The sequence below is a fragment of the Dermacentor albipictus genome, chromosome 1 (genome assembly GCF_038994185.2).
Source record: "Dermacentor albipictus isolate Rhodes 1998 colony chromosome 1, USDA_Dalb.pri_finalv2, whole genome shotgun sequence".
NCBI classification, from domain to species: domain Eukaryota; kingdom Metazoa; phylum Arthropoda; class Arachnida; order Ixodida; family Ixodidae; genus Dermacentor; species Dermacentor albipictus.
In genome coordinates this window covers 393,548,394-393,564,966 of record NC_091821.1, presented here as the reverse complement: position 1 = coordinate 393,564,966, position 16,573 = coordinate 393,548,394, and the positions used below count along the sequence as shown (strand labels likewise).

The 16,573-nt window shown below is 43.2% G+C and overlaps 2 protein-coding genes across 2 annotated transcripts in view; both read right to left on the bottom strand.

Annotated features, from left to right (window-relative positions):
• LOC135914650 (histone deacetylase complex subunit SAP130-like) overlaps positions 1-16,573 on the bottom strand; it is a 612,247-nt gene that overhangs the window by 530,749 nt on the left and 64,925 nt on the right. The gene's annotated exons all lie outside the window — the stretch shown is intronic.
• Positions 1-16,573, bottom strand: part of LOC135914685 (UPF0764 protein C16orf89 homolog) — a 46,282-nt gene that overhangs the window by 13,496 nt on the left and 16,213 nt on the right. The window contains exon 2 of the mRNA XM_070532049.1: positions 124-180. The gene's annotated coding sequence lies outside the window, so the exon portion shown is untranslated. The remainder of the gene's footprint in view (positions 1-123; positions 181-16,573) is intronic.

Below are 16,573 nucleotides of genomic sequence, written 5' to 3'. Positions count from 1 at the left end.
CCTGTTTAAGCATTCTTAGTGAATGGTGTACAGACACGCTTAGAAAATCTACTCTTTCCAATCTTTGCTTCAGTTTTCATGCTTAAGATATCTTGATGGAAGATTGTTTTCCTGAGCACCTACCTTTTAATGCAGACTCCAGTGCGGGTTGGAAGCGGCGTACTTCAAGACGAAGCTGATCTGAAATTGAGAGAAACTTAGTTAATGTGTCCGAGATTTACGGTCACACTTACTACCTCCCCATTTGTCAGCATATTGTACAAGTTCTTGGTGGCATTTGTTCTAACATTATGCTACTAGTCGTATAGATAAAATCGGCTCTTCAAGGAAGACAGCACTTGTTAGATTAGGAGACGAACGAGAAACGCTGGTTGCACAACTCCTCAATGCAGAATAAGAACACTGCTCCAGGTTACAGGAGGAATTAGGTGTGCATAGTACACATGGGGCCCTAACCCAACGCGATGTGTGCCCTTGTTACAAGAGACAAGGCCACTAGGAGCATGAGAGCTGCTGCTGAGCTGTGAGCAAGCCGCGCATGTGGATCACTTGGAGCATTGGAAAGGCCTCGACGTCGTAGGCGTGAATCCCTCTCGCTCTCGGTCGAGCTTCAACTCGATGCGAGGTTCGCAAAGCTGCGCTAGAGTTCCTGTCAGCCATGGGACCCGCCTCTCGCCTGTAGTGTTCATACTTTGTACCGTAATGTGACACGCGGTGGTGAGGCGTCCTCTTTTCTTTCCCTTTCTTTCTCTCCTCTTCAAACGGGTGATAATAGTAATAATAAAGTGCCCAAGTCTGGTAAAACTTTATTTTAGGCGCTCATAAACTTCAGGCAACAACAAAATCATGTCAGAACGCTATGCACCGAACTAACCTCCTATACGGCAGTGACTATAGTATTCAAGATGCTGTTTTGTCACCGTGACTTAAATAAAAGGCATGCATTGAAATTAACCGAAATGTTTAATGAAATGACAGCTTTACGAGCGAAGCGAGAGCACCAAAGTACCACCGAGAGCATAGTGAGCAGAAAGTTCCGCAATAGAATGCGATAGAGAAATGAAGCGCCTAACTGCATGATAACAATACCAGATTGGGGGCACATGAGCATCGGTGTCACACGAGCATTATGGATTGGATTTATGGATTTATTTTCTTTCTCCTTTTTAAAACAAAAAGGAAGCAGAAGCTAAAGGAAATGTGGCCTGACAAAGGCTTCAGCAGCTACAACAATTCGGCACGCAGGCCGTACGCAAATCATATAGACATGCCGAAATCAACTGGAGTGTAGGGTCACAAAATATTACTTCCGTAAAAGAAAAAAAAAAGGAAAGAGCATGTCTTCAAGAAAAACACTTAAGGTACACTTAGTTTATAACAACTATAACCGGAAAACAAATGGATTTGGATTTGGAAACTTTGGATTTATGGATTTATTTTCTTTCTCCTTTTTAAAACAAAAAGGAAGCAGAAGCTAAAGGAAGTGTGGCCTGACAAAGGCTTCAGCAGCTACAACAATTCGGCACGCAGGCCGTACGCAAATCATATAGACATGCCGAAATCAACTGGAGTGTCGGGTCACAAAATATTACTTCCGTAAAAGAAAAAAAAAGGAAAGAGCATGTCTTCAAGAAAAACACTTAAGGTAAACTTAGTTTATAACAACTATAACCGGAAAACAAATGAAACAAAAGACGGGCTATTTATGCTACAGTTCTAATTAGACAAACTCAGTATTGTTTGCAATGACAAAAGTTATGTGTGATTTATTCGAACCTTCCATAATTTCGTTATAAAATAGCGTAGGCGATTTAGCAGTGTAGGTGCCTGGTGAGTGACGAGTTGTTTTCCGTAATTGGCTCTTACTTTATGTGTTCTCATATTAGGTTGCCGTAAGCTGTAATGTATATTGGTGGGTACATTCAGCATATACTGTGTTTTGTTTTGTTCAATGTATTTCATCAACTTGTAGTAATAGACCTGGATTGCCTATAACATATAATGTTTTATAAAAGATGGCCTGGTTCTAAAGTTATGTACAAGGCCCCGATATCCCTCGAATGCACGTAGCCCTTTTTTTGCAGTACTATGAACTTATATATATATATTTTTTACGAAGTAGTGCCCCAAATTATTATGCAATAGGTTAATTGAGAATAAAACAGTGCGTAGCACAAGGACTGTTGCAACCACTGAGGAACCAGGGTGCTCAGTCTATACAAGCAGCAGACAGTTCTACTTCGTTCCGTAACAATTTTGTCGACGTGCATGCTCCAGGACAAACCTTCCCAGTGCACTCCGAAAAATTTCTGACATTTTACCTGTTATATCATGCTATCTTAAAAAAGAATAGCTGTATTGCAGTTACGTGGTTTATTAGTAGGGGCAAGGATCATATATTTTGCTTTCGAAGAATTAATATGCAACTTTTTTTGTTGTAACCAGCAAGAGAGTTTCATCAGGTGAGTATTAACTTTCAGTTCGAGCTCTGTTATAGTAGCAGCTTTAAGGAATATGTTAGTGTGGTCTGCATAACTAATTGAGGAGACTCGGGGATGTCACACAGGTCACTAATATAAGTTATAAACAAAAGAGGTCAATGTAATGATACTTGTGGAACAGCCGTTATGACTTCCGCGTAAGAAGAAACATCATTATTTATGCTGACATATTGATAACGATGTGAGTAATGTCGTAAAAGTTCTAGTACAGTACCTCGTATGCCATACTGATCCAATTTGCTAATTAATAAATTGTGGCATACTGAATCAAAGGCTTTCCTGAGGTCTAGAAATAGGCCGAATGTGTACATTCTATTTTCAATATTTGTTATTATTTTATTATTGATATTAAGAAGTGCTGCTTCCCAAGGTTTTTTTGGGGGGAACCATATTGCAGGTCACTGATTACGTTATATTTGTTGAAAAACTTTTGTAATCTTACATTTAGGGCACTCTCCAACACTTTTGATAGAACAAGTGAAACAGATATCGGCCGGTAGTTTGTCATTAACTGCTTATCAATTCCTTTGTAAATTACTCAGGCTATTTTGAGATATGGAAAGATACCACTTTCAAACTTTCTGTTTATGATGTGAACTAAGAGAGGTGCAATTATATCGGCAATATATTGCTGTGGTACTGGTTTAACATCGTCATACCCAGCAGAGACGTTGTTTCTTTATTTTAAGCAGTAGTTGCACAACCTCAGCAGATGTAACAGGTGAAGGTATCACTTAGTTAGTCAGACTGAATTCGCTCACAACAGGTGTGGCCATGGCTCCACCCCCCATGTCGGGATGTTGGGTACAGGAAACAACATACTCATTCAAAGCCAGCTGCTGCTTCTCGGCCTGTCAACACACCAGTGGCTGTCTCTATGTTTATCTCAGCGTTCTGTCTTTTCGTTGAAGTTAGGTCTCTAACTTCATTCCAAATTTTCCTGGGGTAATTGTTTATTTTAGCAAATAACCGTTCATAGTACTTAATTTTTGCTTGCTTTAATTCAGCGGTGACCTTATTTCTGTATCTATTTAAAATTAGTCAACAGTGCCGCACTCCTGCATATTACAAACAAGTGATACGTTTTTTTGTGCGTGTGTTATCATTTTTAACAAAGCAGTACTTATCCAAGGTTTGGTATTTTCCTACTCCTCTGATGCCTACTCCCCGGGATTAGTACGGTGTCTACGGCGGTATTAAAACATGGACTATGTGTTAGATGTGGGTAGTCTAAGGATGGACAAGAAAAATTAACGTCTTGCTGTTTTAACTTTCCCTTTTTTGCCGTGCTTATACACTGACGATGATCATTTAATAATAATTCGATAAATGTTCGGTGTTTCGAATATTAACTATTTGGTTATATCTCTCGCTTTCGGCTAAAGCCCCCGACAGTCTCCTTAAGACTGTTTCTAAGCAGTAGTTTACGTATATTTAAAGAAGAAATGTTCATACGGCTAACCGGTGATCAGTTTTATTCCCAAAACGACAGAATGATACAATAAGTAAGCCTCGTTTCGCACACTTCTCGCCGTTATCGAGGTAGACGCCTCTCCGTATCTTCCCCATGCATTCTAAGCGTTTCCCCAGTCTTGCTCGCCTAACGTAAACGAAGTGTTCGCGACTTCTTCGACCTGTCGAGTACAGGTCCCGCTGGTTTCCTCTCTTTGCCCACTTTTCCTCTGGCTGACGACACAGTGAACAGACCATGCAGAGCTGAGCGTTCTTTTTCTTTGGATTCTCTCGACAAAACGATCCGACGGTCGCTTCCTGGCAAAGCGGGTGAACTGCTTATAAGAGAAAAAGTTTCCGGCATCCGTGAAAACAAAGGCGCGACTGTCATGTCCAGAGGCGTGCCTGTCATTTCTCGCTTGCTTTGTTATGGTTGTAGCGAGCCAACCTTAGCTACTTACCACTGCTGCCAGTCAGCAAATGTCTGCCTTAAAAGTGAACGCCCCGAACTACGCATCAATGTTGTAGAAAGCCGTGAGCTGTGTATTAGAGTAGCTGGCACAGGGCGTGATGGCTTAGTGGCTGGGAGAAAAAAAAGGTGGGAGAAAATAAAATAAAAGTCGCCGCCCGAGCACTCCGTACAGATGGTTAACCCGCGAAGCTTAAACATGCGGCCTCGGTGTTTATCCCTGGGTTAAACCAAATGACTCATTAAATGACGGCTTGGTAGGCTATTGGATCCTCGGCACGCATTTGTTTCTTGCGCTCGGCTTGACGAACCTGTTCATGTGCTCGGGCTACAGCATCGGCTAGGCGTAGACGAGGTCGTTCCCGGTTCTGCTCGCGGCGTTGCTGATCGACAGCTGCCTGCTCCCCAGGAGTGTGTATGACGCATGGCCTACCCATTTTGGAGTCGGAGAGAAAGTGCTGCGCGCGTGCTCGGCTGCGACGGAGAGCAACGACGTCACTGCCATCGTCGTCACTATCAATCGCGCACCTCCTTTTTTTTTTCCGCGCGTGCGCATGGGATTGCGTAGAAGGAGTTTTCGGCGTGCAGGGGACCGACAGACGGACGGATGAACGGACGAATCGGCTAGCCATATACAGCTTCGTTGTAAAAAATGAAGAACGGAATGAAGTAATACAACTTCAAGGAGAGTATGGTAGCGCGATTCAAAGACGGGACAAAAGAAGACACAAAGGGACACACACAGCGCTGTGTGTGTCCCTTTGTGTCTTCTTTTGTCCCGTCTTTGAATCGCGCTACCATACTGCCCTTGAAGATGCATTACCAACAAGCCCACATTGCAACCCTCGTGAAGTAATACACGTAAGAAAATTTAAAAGAAGTTTTTTTAAAGATATATAAGTCCTGCCTGTTGTCCAGCGTGTGCATGTGATAGTGCCTGTGAGTGGTAGCGAACTACTCGAATCGGGTCCAGCTCATACTCACGTAACACCTACGGAGGAAAGGAAAAACTGTGTGGTTCGAAGAAGTAACCAAGCTGAAGACCACGAACCGCGGCTCATGGACAACACATTTTATATAAGTCGCTATTGCAATATGTGCATGAAACGGGCCTTTGTGCTTACATGTAAATTCAGTCCGACTTTATGTCACGCGGTAATTAAGGCGAAAATAAAGAAAAATAACCTCAACGCTTTAATACATCCTGGCACGAGCTTTCGTTTGAAAATGGTGCGTTTGACGTCCGCTCTGAGCAATCATTACTGTACGTTATGTCGCGAAGCTCGAACAGGCGCAGTAACGGCTACCATGCACAAGTAACTTCAGTAATTGCTCGCTGGCCGTTTACCGTCCTTGACCGTCGATCGCGTTACTTCACCACACACTTGCTTTACTTTAAGAAGTTTTTCTTTATACTAACCGACGCATTCAACTTGTTTTACACAAACGCTGTTTGTACACTCCTCTCTGCTCTGCGCACGTTTTTCTTTCCGATTGTTTATTCTTTTTATGTCTCTCTAATCTTGTTATTCTTTTAGTGCTCTTCGCCACACTGATGTGGCACCACGGTAGGGTTGATTCTACTCTCTGTCTTACTCCAACGTTGTAGTATCACATAAAACGGGCCTCTATGCTTACATGCGGTCGACTAAGCATCTGCCTGCCCCTTCAACCATGCACACGGTTCTTTCGGGACATAAAAGCTCACCTTGAAATACAAACAACCAGAACACTGGCAGCTAAACTTCGCGAGCCAGGGGGCTGTTTTAATAATGCTGGCTGCAGGCTTCTAAGCAGTAGTTTCTAATTGTAAACATTGGGAGCAAACATTGACTAATTAGATTGAACTAATCAGGTCGACAGACAAAAGACTGTCAAAGGTGACCTCGAGCAGTAGTGTATAATTTGTTACCAAAGGAGCGCTCACTTTGAAGGACTGTGCCTTCTTGCTTTGACATTTACATAGAGATTTGGTTTGGCGGGCATGTATATAGTAAAGAGTGATAACTAACATAGTGTTGTCTGTGTTACCTACCTTACCTGTACTTTGTCTACGCTATGAAGCAGAGTGTCTCTATCTTACCAAGAAGCCCCTGTCACAGCATTGCTAGTAAAGCCGAACCTAAGAAAGTGGAGGACGAGTGCCACTGTAGACATTTCGAAGAACTACAGCAGCACGTCGTCCGCGGTGAAGATGACACAATTTAGGAGGTTAGAGTCCCCTCAAATAACGTTCTCGAGCGTTCCCGAGCAATTTCAGAAGCTTATATCCATCGTTATGCACATCACCGTGTGACGTGTGTATGTGGGTGTCACGCATTTGATCAAACTGCGTTGGAAATCCGATGTACTTAACAACTGCAAACAGTATTTCACAAAAATAACAAATGAGCTTTAAAGCAATCCGCATCTTCTGCTGGATCCGAATCCGCATCTTTTGCAAGAGGACAGCGAGGTTACAACACTGTACTTCGTTTGCTGTACAAGTGCTTTGAACTTGCGCAGCATCATTGCCTACTCAACAATTCGTGCCCGTACTCTCACTATTCAACTTTCATCCTCACCTGGTCATCGAAGCAACGCTTACCGGCCGCATGGATCTCCAAACGCTTTTTTAAAGCTGCACAATGCCGAGGAAAGCTAGTTACAGCTCTTTTTACGTCGACACCATCAAAATGATGTTGTGTAAGCAGCTATGTTTTCAGACAATTGCAATATGGCTTTTGGGCTATTTCAAGCTTTGCTGCGAAAGAAACTTTATTTAGTGCGTGGTACCAAAAGCACGAAATACGCATGCGTTTCCACCGAAGTTTCATCGTTGCGTACCCAAGCTAAGACCAACTAAATCCAATTTATGCACGAAGTCATCAAAACCGCATAATCGGAAGCGAATAAAGAACTCTGTGGCTTATTGCGCTTAAGGGTTTTGTTTTTCAGCTGGCACCAGAGTTCGTATCTTATACCTTGGATTGCCTTTGAGGAAGTGTCGGTATTTGCTTACTGTAGCCATCGCTGTAACTCATTTTAAATGACGTTACGCTGTTGAGCTCGAAGTCTTGGGTTCCACCACTGCTGCTGCGATCCTATTTAGATGGAAGTAAAATGCATAAACACTTATTTACTTACGTTTAAGTGCACGTCCAAGCTTCCCAGGGGTTCGACATAAATCTGGAGTCCCCCACCGCGGCATGCTTCAAAATCACACTGCAGTTTTATTTATTTATTTATTTATTTATGATACCCTCAGGGCCAAAGGCATTACAGAGGGGAGTGGTGTTAATATACAAGCAAAACGTACAAAAAAAATACAATATTCGCTCATTATACAATGTTAGCTATATCATTGGAAAAATTACGTAAAAATATTAGCACAATAACATGAAAAAACAACATTACAAATACCTTGTTTATACATTGTTGGCTAGAAGATTTCGGAAGTGATGGTTATCAGTGATAGATACAGCATCAGAAGGAAGGTGATTCCAATCGCGACTAGTCCTGGGCAAAAAGGAGTGAAAGAAATGCTTAGTGTTGCAAATGTCAATACCAACTTTGTGGCTGTGATCGATGCGATGGGATCGGTAATGAGGCCTAGAGATAAATTGGTCGCGCAAAACAGGATGATAGTACAACTTATGAAAAAGAGTTAGTCAGGAAATTTGGCGGCGCGCAGACAGGGATGGGAGAGCAAGATTAGACTTCATGGCAGTAATACTAGCAGTTCTATTATAGTTGCACAAAATAAACCTAACGGAGTTATTTTGAACAAGTTCTAGTGCCGTTACAAGCTTGTCCTGACTTGGATCCCATATCGAGCATGCGTATTCCAGCTTGGAACGTATTAGTGTTTTATACAGCAATAGTTTAAGTGACGATGGCGCTCTAAGAAAGTTACGACGTAGGTAACCTAACATGCGGTTTGCGTTGCTAACTATATGTTCAATATGAATGTTCCAGGTTAAATTAGTGGTAATGTGAATGCCAAGGTATTTGTACGAGATGACTGATTCTAATTGAACATTGTTAAGGTAAAAAGGAGATATGGAGGTCTTAGTGCGGGAAATGTGTGACCAGTAACGTTCCAGAATAAAACCCAGAAACCCCTAAAAAGGCAGTTTACTGCGGCTTTTTTTGTCACATAAGACCGCTAGAAAGCATGTCTTGCACGTCATGGTTTTATGTATCAAAAACGGTAAGCCATCCTGGGACGAGTAACATAGCCCATCTCAAATCTGGCATTGTGGCATGCATTCCCGCATTCTCAGAACTAGCGTTTGAAGCTTCACTGCTAGCACGTTTGTCACTCAAAGCACTTTTTTGATGATTTAAGAGAGAGAGAGTAAGATAGAGATAGAGATGGAGAGAGAGAGAGAGAGAGAGAGAGAGAGAGAGAGAGAGAGAGAGAGAGAGAACTTTATTGAGCTCTTCCGGCGTGTATGTAGGCACCTATATGCTATTCTGCGTAGATAAGGGGATCGGTTACAGAAAGGCCTTAGGAGGAAGAGGGCGGACGCTTTGGACAACCTACACGGGTGGAGCTAGGTACTGTTATATAATGGAAAAACGTTTTTAAACAAAGAAGCAAAACCTTCGAACTGCTGACTGACAAAGCCGTATGTTTGTCCAGTGCTATTGCTTCTGATAGGTGTTAGCTGAATGCACTTAATAAACTGAAGCTATGTTCAAGTGCACATGGGTGCATGAACATCTATATTGACTGTTTGTACCCACAACCTCTCAATTTATTTTTGCTGGCTCCTGATGTGTGCTAGCTTAAACAAGAGCTTTCACAGCTTGTATGAATAAATGAAGGAACGAAGGAAGCTAGGAAGGGAAGGATGAAGAAAGCAAGGAAGGAATCAACCATGTATTTTCTGTTTATTAAATGGTGTTGCAGAAATTGGCTTTACTTCCGTTTTATAACGGTAGGATGTTTTTTTTCCTAATTTCTATGATATTAAAGACATGACTAAGAAAGTGAAAAGGTTTTTCATTGAAAATGCAGATGCGGTATAGCAACAAATACGCTTAACAGAGAACGCAACTTTCAGGCAAGCTATATTGCAACTTCCCACACTGAAGCTTACTGTATTAGGCTTCGTTGAGTCAACTTAAAGGAAAAAAAAAACATTGCGCTATCAATAAAGCCACGTTGCTGCATAGCTGCCTTATATACCCCGGAATGTAAGGATGCAGGCTTTTGAATGTCGTAAATTCGGCATGATTGCGTTACAGATCTTCACGGGAACGCCGCTTTCGAGTCCGAGACTTCGTTTCGTTTTCGTCCCTACAAAGCCGATAGGAGATTCGACGTACTTGTTCTCAGCTGAATTTGTGACTTATTCCGGTTCTTCCGTTCTCCACGTCCACCTCCTTCCAAGAAACGACTGTCGCTCGTACGCTTAGAATATAATATTTCTCCTGTTTTATATCGCTTTGCATATAAGTGAAAAAGAAAAAGAAAACGAAACACGTATTTCTTTTCCTACCAGTGGATGTTACATGTAGTGGCGACAGGCGGGTTTCTTCGAGATAGCATTGAATAAAGGATGACGTGAAGTGGATCATTGCTATATGACGAGACTGTTGAGTGCCCGAGTTTTTCTTCGGAGTGCAGGCAAACAAGTGCGCCGTTCAAAATGGAGTTGCTCTTCAATAACATGCTTTTAAAACGGGGAGAAAGCCTATCAGTGTATTCGCTACCAGTGCGCATCTACGGTTGTCCCACTCCTGCGCTGCACGAAGTTTAAAACGTTTTATTCGCCGAACACGAAGCCCAAAGCGCCTTACTTGGAAGACTTGAAGTCTAAAGCACCCTATCGGAGCTTTACATCCCGCAGGGAGTATTGCTCGGCTGCTGTTGCTATGCCAAGGATTTTACGGCTCCAGAATTGTCCGAACGATAGACGACGCAGTCCCATTCGCCTCTATGCACGCGCATTGCCTATTCTTTTTCATAGGTCTGCTTGACCTGCTATTATTGGTGTTCAAACCGTCATTCCTTCTTGTATAAACATCCTGTATTATATCTTTCTTCGTTTAACTGTGTCCCGTGCTTCTCAATAGTGGATACATTCCATTTCAAACTGAAACACTTCAGAAAGGACGTTTGCGAAAAAAAGTGGAAGAAAAAGGAAAGGAACGAAAGCTTTGGGAATTCAGATGTAAGAAGCAAAAGGGAACGCGTTCGCTGTGTGCTGATATAATAAATAAAGTTTGTGGAGCATGCGCTTATAGCTTCGTGTCGCATACGGTAATACGGCGCGGCTCAAACAACATTAGCTTTACGTTTGGGCTCACAATACATCGTCTCTTTTTGCCAAGGTTTCTTTTATTGCGATAGCAATTATATGGAGACTTCAGGCGCATTTATGCCGGCGCCGTGATGTTCTTTATAATGTCCAAGGGGGATAACATCGTCGCAGCGCGCCGTACGCTGTATGTGCGAGTTAAAGCGTGCATGGGTGAGCCGACGATGGCGGCTTAAGCTCCTGCGAGCAAAGGAAGAAAGCGGGGAGAAAGCGCGCCGTCTTCCGTCGCGCGCAAGGCACTGGGGGAGGGGAGTGAGGGGGTTACGTTCTACTCCTTAGGGTGCTGCGTATGGTGCGGCCGCGAGCCGCAGCGCGGACCATACGTTGAAAGCGAGTTGCGATGGGGACAGAGTGCCTCGACTTGTGATAGCTTCGTGCGCGCTGTGTTTTCGCCGCCTAGTTTAGCGATAAAGCGAGAGGCCGCACGATGGTCAATTCCCTTGCTGCTCCTGCCACGCTTCCTCACTCCAGCATTTTGACAGCGTGTTACCGCGGTCATCGAGTAAGATGTGCTCATATTTGCTTGCGCACGCGTGACACCACGCTCGTTAATTTAGTTAGGAAACGAACGCTTACAAGTTTATAGAGCCGATAAAACTACTATCCTTACTTGGTGTAGATGTCTACTGATTTGCTATCACGATCGATGCTTCGCCTTTCGGGCGAAACTACGACTTTTTATTCCCTGGTTACGCCAGTGCTCTCTTAAGAATCGATAGCCTCGTGGTGTCAGGCGATAAGCTCAAGTCCAGCGGCATACCCTTTCTCAAAACCGATCACTAAAAGTGCCTGGAGGAGAAACGTGGTAGTTAATTTACACAAATTCCGGGGTCTTACGTGCCAAAACCACGATCTGATTGTGAGACGTACACGTCGTAGTGGGAGACCCCGAAATGGTTTTGACCACTCGGGGTTCTGAAACGTGCGCCAATGCCAGACACATGCGCATATTTGCATTCCGTCTCCATGGGTAAGCGGTCACCGCGGTCGGCGTTGAATCTGCGACATTGTTCTTAGCAGACACACAGTGTACTAGAATATTCTAGTAGACTGTAGCAGAGTACGGTGCCATAGCCACTGGTCTACCGCAGCGGGTCTTAGGAATGAAAACTGCCTAAAATAACCGGGACGACTGGTCGCGCGGCGGGGTGGGTCCTCAGGGAACATAGTCAGTGCCTTCGTCAACATAGACGGCGTGTATTACGGTGAAGCACGCCTGGCTGCGCTTGGAGAAACTGACTGTACCGTTTGCGTAGTTGTACCAAAGCATTGTTCCAAGTCAGTTAAGCCGAACATAAAACGAAATGTTGCACATGTGACCCGGAAACGTGGTTGACCGACACACGGGAGAACAAATGAATGTCGTTGATTGCGAAAGCGTTTCGGTGCAACTTAATCATATCAGTCGCCAACTTTCGGCAGTAAGAACTCAAGTTGAGGCGATTCAGGTCATGGGCAATACACTACGTTAAAGAGTTCGACATTATTGTGTTTAACGAGTTACCGTCGATTCCAACAACAAAAAAAACAGGAAAAAGTACAACTTAGTTTTCAGCTTGGAACGCGCACATTGGCGTATTGGCATTTGCATAACTCAACAGACACTGAACCGAAAAATATACAGCACGGTTTAGTAATGTATAGTAATGTCCCACCGGTGGCGCCTTGTCTTTCCTTCCGGATTATTGACATTTTTCGTTTATTACAAATGTGACAGACGCCTCAAGTTAACGCCCTGCTACAAAGGAAAACATTTGTGGGAGTTCTCCTTCTATATGGTTTTGTCCACTTCAGTGATAGACGGCTTGTTCGGTAGTAATACGTCACTCTTGTCCCCTCATGTTCTCTTCGATTATTTCGCATGTTTTCGTACAGGAATGCCTGTATAATGTGCTTTTTCATTATCCTACAGGGACGAACCGTTGGCCCTATGCCAGAGGGCAACATCGACAGCAGCTAAGCACATTTCAGCAGAAGGAAACGACGCATCTATTATATGAAATGAATTCCTCCCCTTTCAGAAGTGTCGACCATCACGAGTGCCTCGTTCGAGTATCAGCGGCCGGTCGGTAATAAGTCTGCCGGCTTATACCGAGAATGTCATTTTTCGCATTCTCTTGCGAAATTGCTATCGCGAACTCTGTGTGTAGAGAGAGAGAGAGAAGAAAGAGCAAAGGCAGGGAGGTTAGCCAGAGAGGCAGATGCGATTTACTAACCTGCGCTGGGGAGGGAGGGGAGATCAAGTGACAGGAAAGTAGAGAAAGAGAGAAAGAAAGGGAGTGCATTGTAATACAGCACAAACTGTGCAGAAATGAGCGAAATAATCGAACTCTAAGCCAAACCACGGTTATACGGTAAAATCTTTTTTTTTTTGTCAAGTTCTTGATCTGTCTGCTGCGTCTCGAACGTGTGACTGAAGCCTATCATTGAAAACGGGAATAAACAAGTGGTGAACCATCGCGAGGTCAATAGTAGCAAAGTATGAGATCGGGACAGTTGCGAGACAAATACGCATATCTAATAAAACAGTTTGATGCGTATCTGGCTATGACTCATTCAACTCACTGTCTTGGCTGATGAGTATCTCAAATATATAACGAAATCGAAATCGGCAGAAAAGCACGCATACGCTTCAGCTGAGTTGTAGATGACGAATATATTCTATGTTATAAGCGATAGCAGAATTGCATGCTGTAAATTTATTTTCTTTGTGTATCACATTCTCATAGGCAATATAATAAATGAAAAAAAACGGATAAACATATTTTACGCGAACCTCGAGAATATGCTGATGAATTATCAGTGCTTCGAAAATTTTTCCGCTAACGTTTCTGGCAGTAACAATTTTCTTATGAAGCTGGAAAAATTTTGTTGTGCAGTTTCGTCCAGAATACTATTCTTGTAAAGCAACTCATTTTTGCTTACGCATTTATATCTCGTATGGCTTTCATATTTCAAGCTGTAAATTATACTCCCGTCTTGTAAGAACCATCAAGTTATCATTATTAATTAGTTATTGCCCCCGGCATTTGTAAATAAAAGACGTATTGCTTATGTGAAGTAGACTGCGAATTATACAGGGTGTTTACGCGAACGCATTCAAAAATTCTTAAAGGTTGCCTGTGGCAGATAACACAATTCTAGCTCATGAAGTGGTCTACTAGTAGCGGTGGACACTACTTGCACAAAACATTGAATTGCATAATCGACTAATTAACAAACATCTACTAATTTAGTTTTTAACTAATGAACTTATGGCTCACATTGCAATTTAAATATTCTAGCCATGGAGTTCGCAAGGCGGATACAGCTGGAACTAATTCTCAGGATGACACCACTTAAGAAATATTAATTCCAGAACTTTGCGGACAAATGCACTGGCGTTCTTACTTTCTTACTTTCCTAACAAAACATCGTTTAATGCATTCAAGCACAAAAGTGATTATAGTGATTATAGAGCTACCAATCATGTACAGTTACACTGTTATTGCGTTTAAATGTTTTAACTTCGCAACTTACGCACTTTTGTGCAGATACAAGGCGTTACACTTTTCGCGTGAGACAGATTTTGCTGGAGTACTCGCGAAAGAATGCTTACGCGTTAATGTCATGTCAGTGCTTCTTTACTAACCTTCTTTACAGAAAGTGATATTGTACCTCTTTATCAACACTTAGTAAGTCATTGTCCTTCATAACCGAAAAGTATACAACAGGGACAAATTTAGCATTTTCGTGTGTACATACTTATGTATCAATTTTAAGGATACTCCACGCGAATTTTTGACGTCTGCGTCGCCATAAGGTCCTGTATGTATGTAGGTGTAGATATATGCATGCTAAATGCCATGCTATATAACCTGCAATATATGTGGTTTGTATTGGCACACAATTCTATCACTAAAGTTGATCATCCAGGTCTTACATCTCTGACACAACTGTTCCTCAGACTTATGAGAATGCAGCTCACAAATTTCATGAAACAAAACACCGACGGCGGATGCCTTTTATCTTAAATCATCTCAGACTTAGGTATCAAAAGTGCAAGACAATAACACAGCTCAAACATGATAATCATGTATTTTTATTGGCGAGGCTATACTCTACCTCCGGGATCGGCCCAGGAAAGAGGTTTGAAACAAAACCGATATAGGATGTGCTAAGAAAGACGTCGGCTTTAATTAATACGCACAAATTAAATTGTCCGATAGCAGGATTCAAACAGAGGACTCCGAGCACAGCGGCTCGTTTTTACTGAGTCACCTTACGTGTACTTCAATTCATACTACCACTACAGCGACAAGTATAACACTTCGTGCAATACTCTAACATGTTGCGATCGCATTCATTACGTCGCCTTTATGTGGAAACTGTGATTTCTTTCTTTTTCTTTCTTTTTCGCAGGATGCTGTATTTAGAGAAGCAACTTTATTAACTGGATGCCCTGCAGAGAAAATTTCTTTCAAGTTCATTGCTTTTTGGTTTTGTCGGTGCTCGTAGCTGGCAACTTGGTAACTGCTTTATTCGCGTTTTACTTGGATCACATGTCGAACTGCGTTTAATTGCAGAAGGTGCGTAATGTACCGTCTTGTTGCTTTTTTCTCCCGATATTGACTATTTGAGCACTTTTAAGAAGCCTGCTATATTTCCGGAACGCTCTTGCTACCCCACCACCTGATAATCCTTTGATCATTGAACAAGCTATCGTTTGTACAGAAGCAGGCGACACAATCGTTGGAAACATTTCTAATTTCATCGAAATAAATTACGCACCCCACTTAAACAGCAATGTCGCTGTCGAGCTTATCACTAATGCAGATGAGCGCATTAGTACTTCAGCGAGCCGCGGCGAATGAGCAACGCTGTCACGATTAGCTACGTGTAAGTCGAGGTCGTGCTAGGCCGCAGCACGTGAGCAGATTTCCGAGACGAACCTGCCTCCTTTGACATCAGGCATGATTAACGCGCCGAGGCTACTGCGGCGGAGACAAGAGCAAGTTGAAACGACCTCGTTTCCAACATTGTTATGCGTTGCCAAGCTACTGTGGCACATTGCAAAGCTGTCGAGCACCTTGCACGTACTGTGAATCTAATGGTGAGTCGCATTAGTGTAAACGCGCGCCATGCTGGCAAAGCTGCACGGCGCAGTCGCATTTTCTATGCGCTCCTCCGTCGAAACGTTTTTGAGGACTCAGCCCTTTCGGGGCCGCCTAATACGGTGGCCACGCGTGACCTATCATAAGCTGCATCTCCTCGGTGCTGGCCTCTAACTGTTCTCCTACGCCCCCCGGCGAATGCACGCCTGTGGGCGATAGTGGGCACGACGTACTAAAAAGAACAAAGAAAGAAGGTACAACAAAGAGACGATATTATCAAACGGCAAGAACAAAAAACATAGCGTGCTTGATTCGGATACGCGTGATTGTGATTTCACGACTTGTACCGCGCAGACTCTACGCAGCAGACACAACGTCCAGCCGCCCGTAAGTCCGTTAGGAACTACGTCGTTCCTTGGTTGGCGCCTGTTTTAGAACGAAGCGGTTGCCCCATGACGGTTCCGCGAACGTAGCTTTCACGGGAGGCTCGTTGATGTTGCAGCGAAGCGAATCATGACTCTTGACAGTCAGAAAGTAAGGTGTTTTTTTTTTCACAGCGTCCCCAACTGCTGAACACATCGAGTCCGCAGCAATACGTGTAGCGAGATGTGAAGCGTCACAAACGAGAGAAGAAAACAAGGATCGAAATAGAATAATTATTAGATGGAAGATGTCTTGTCCCTACGACAGCCGTTATCTTGTGTCCATATGTCCATGTGTCCAGATGTGTCCATATCTTGTGTCCAT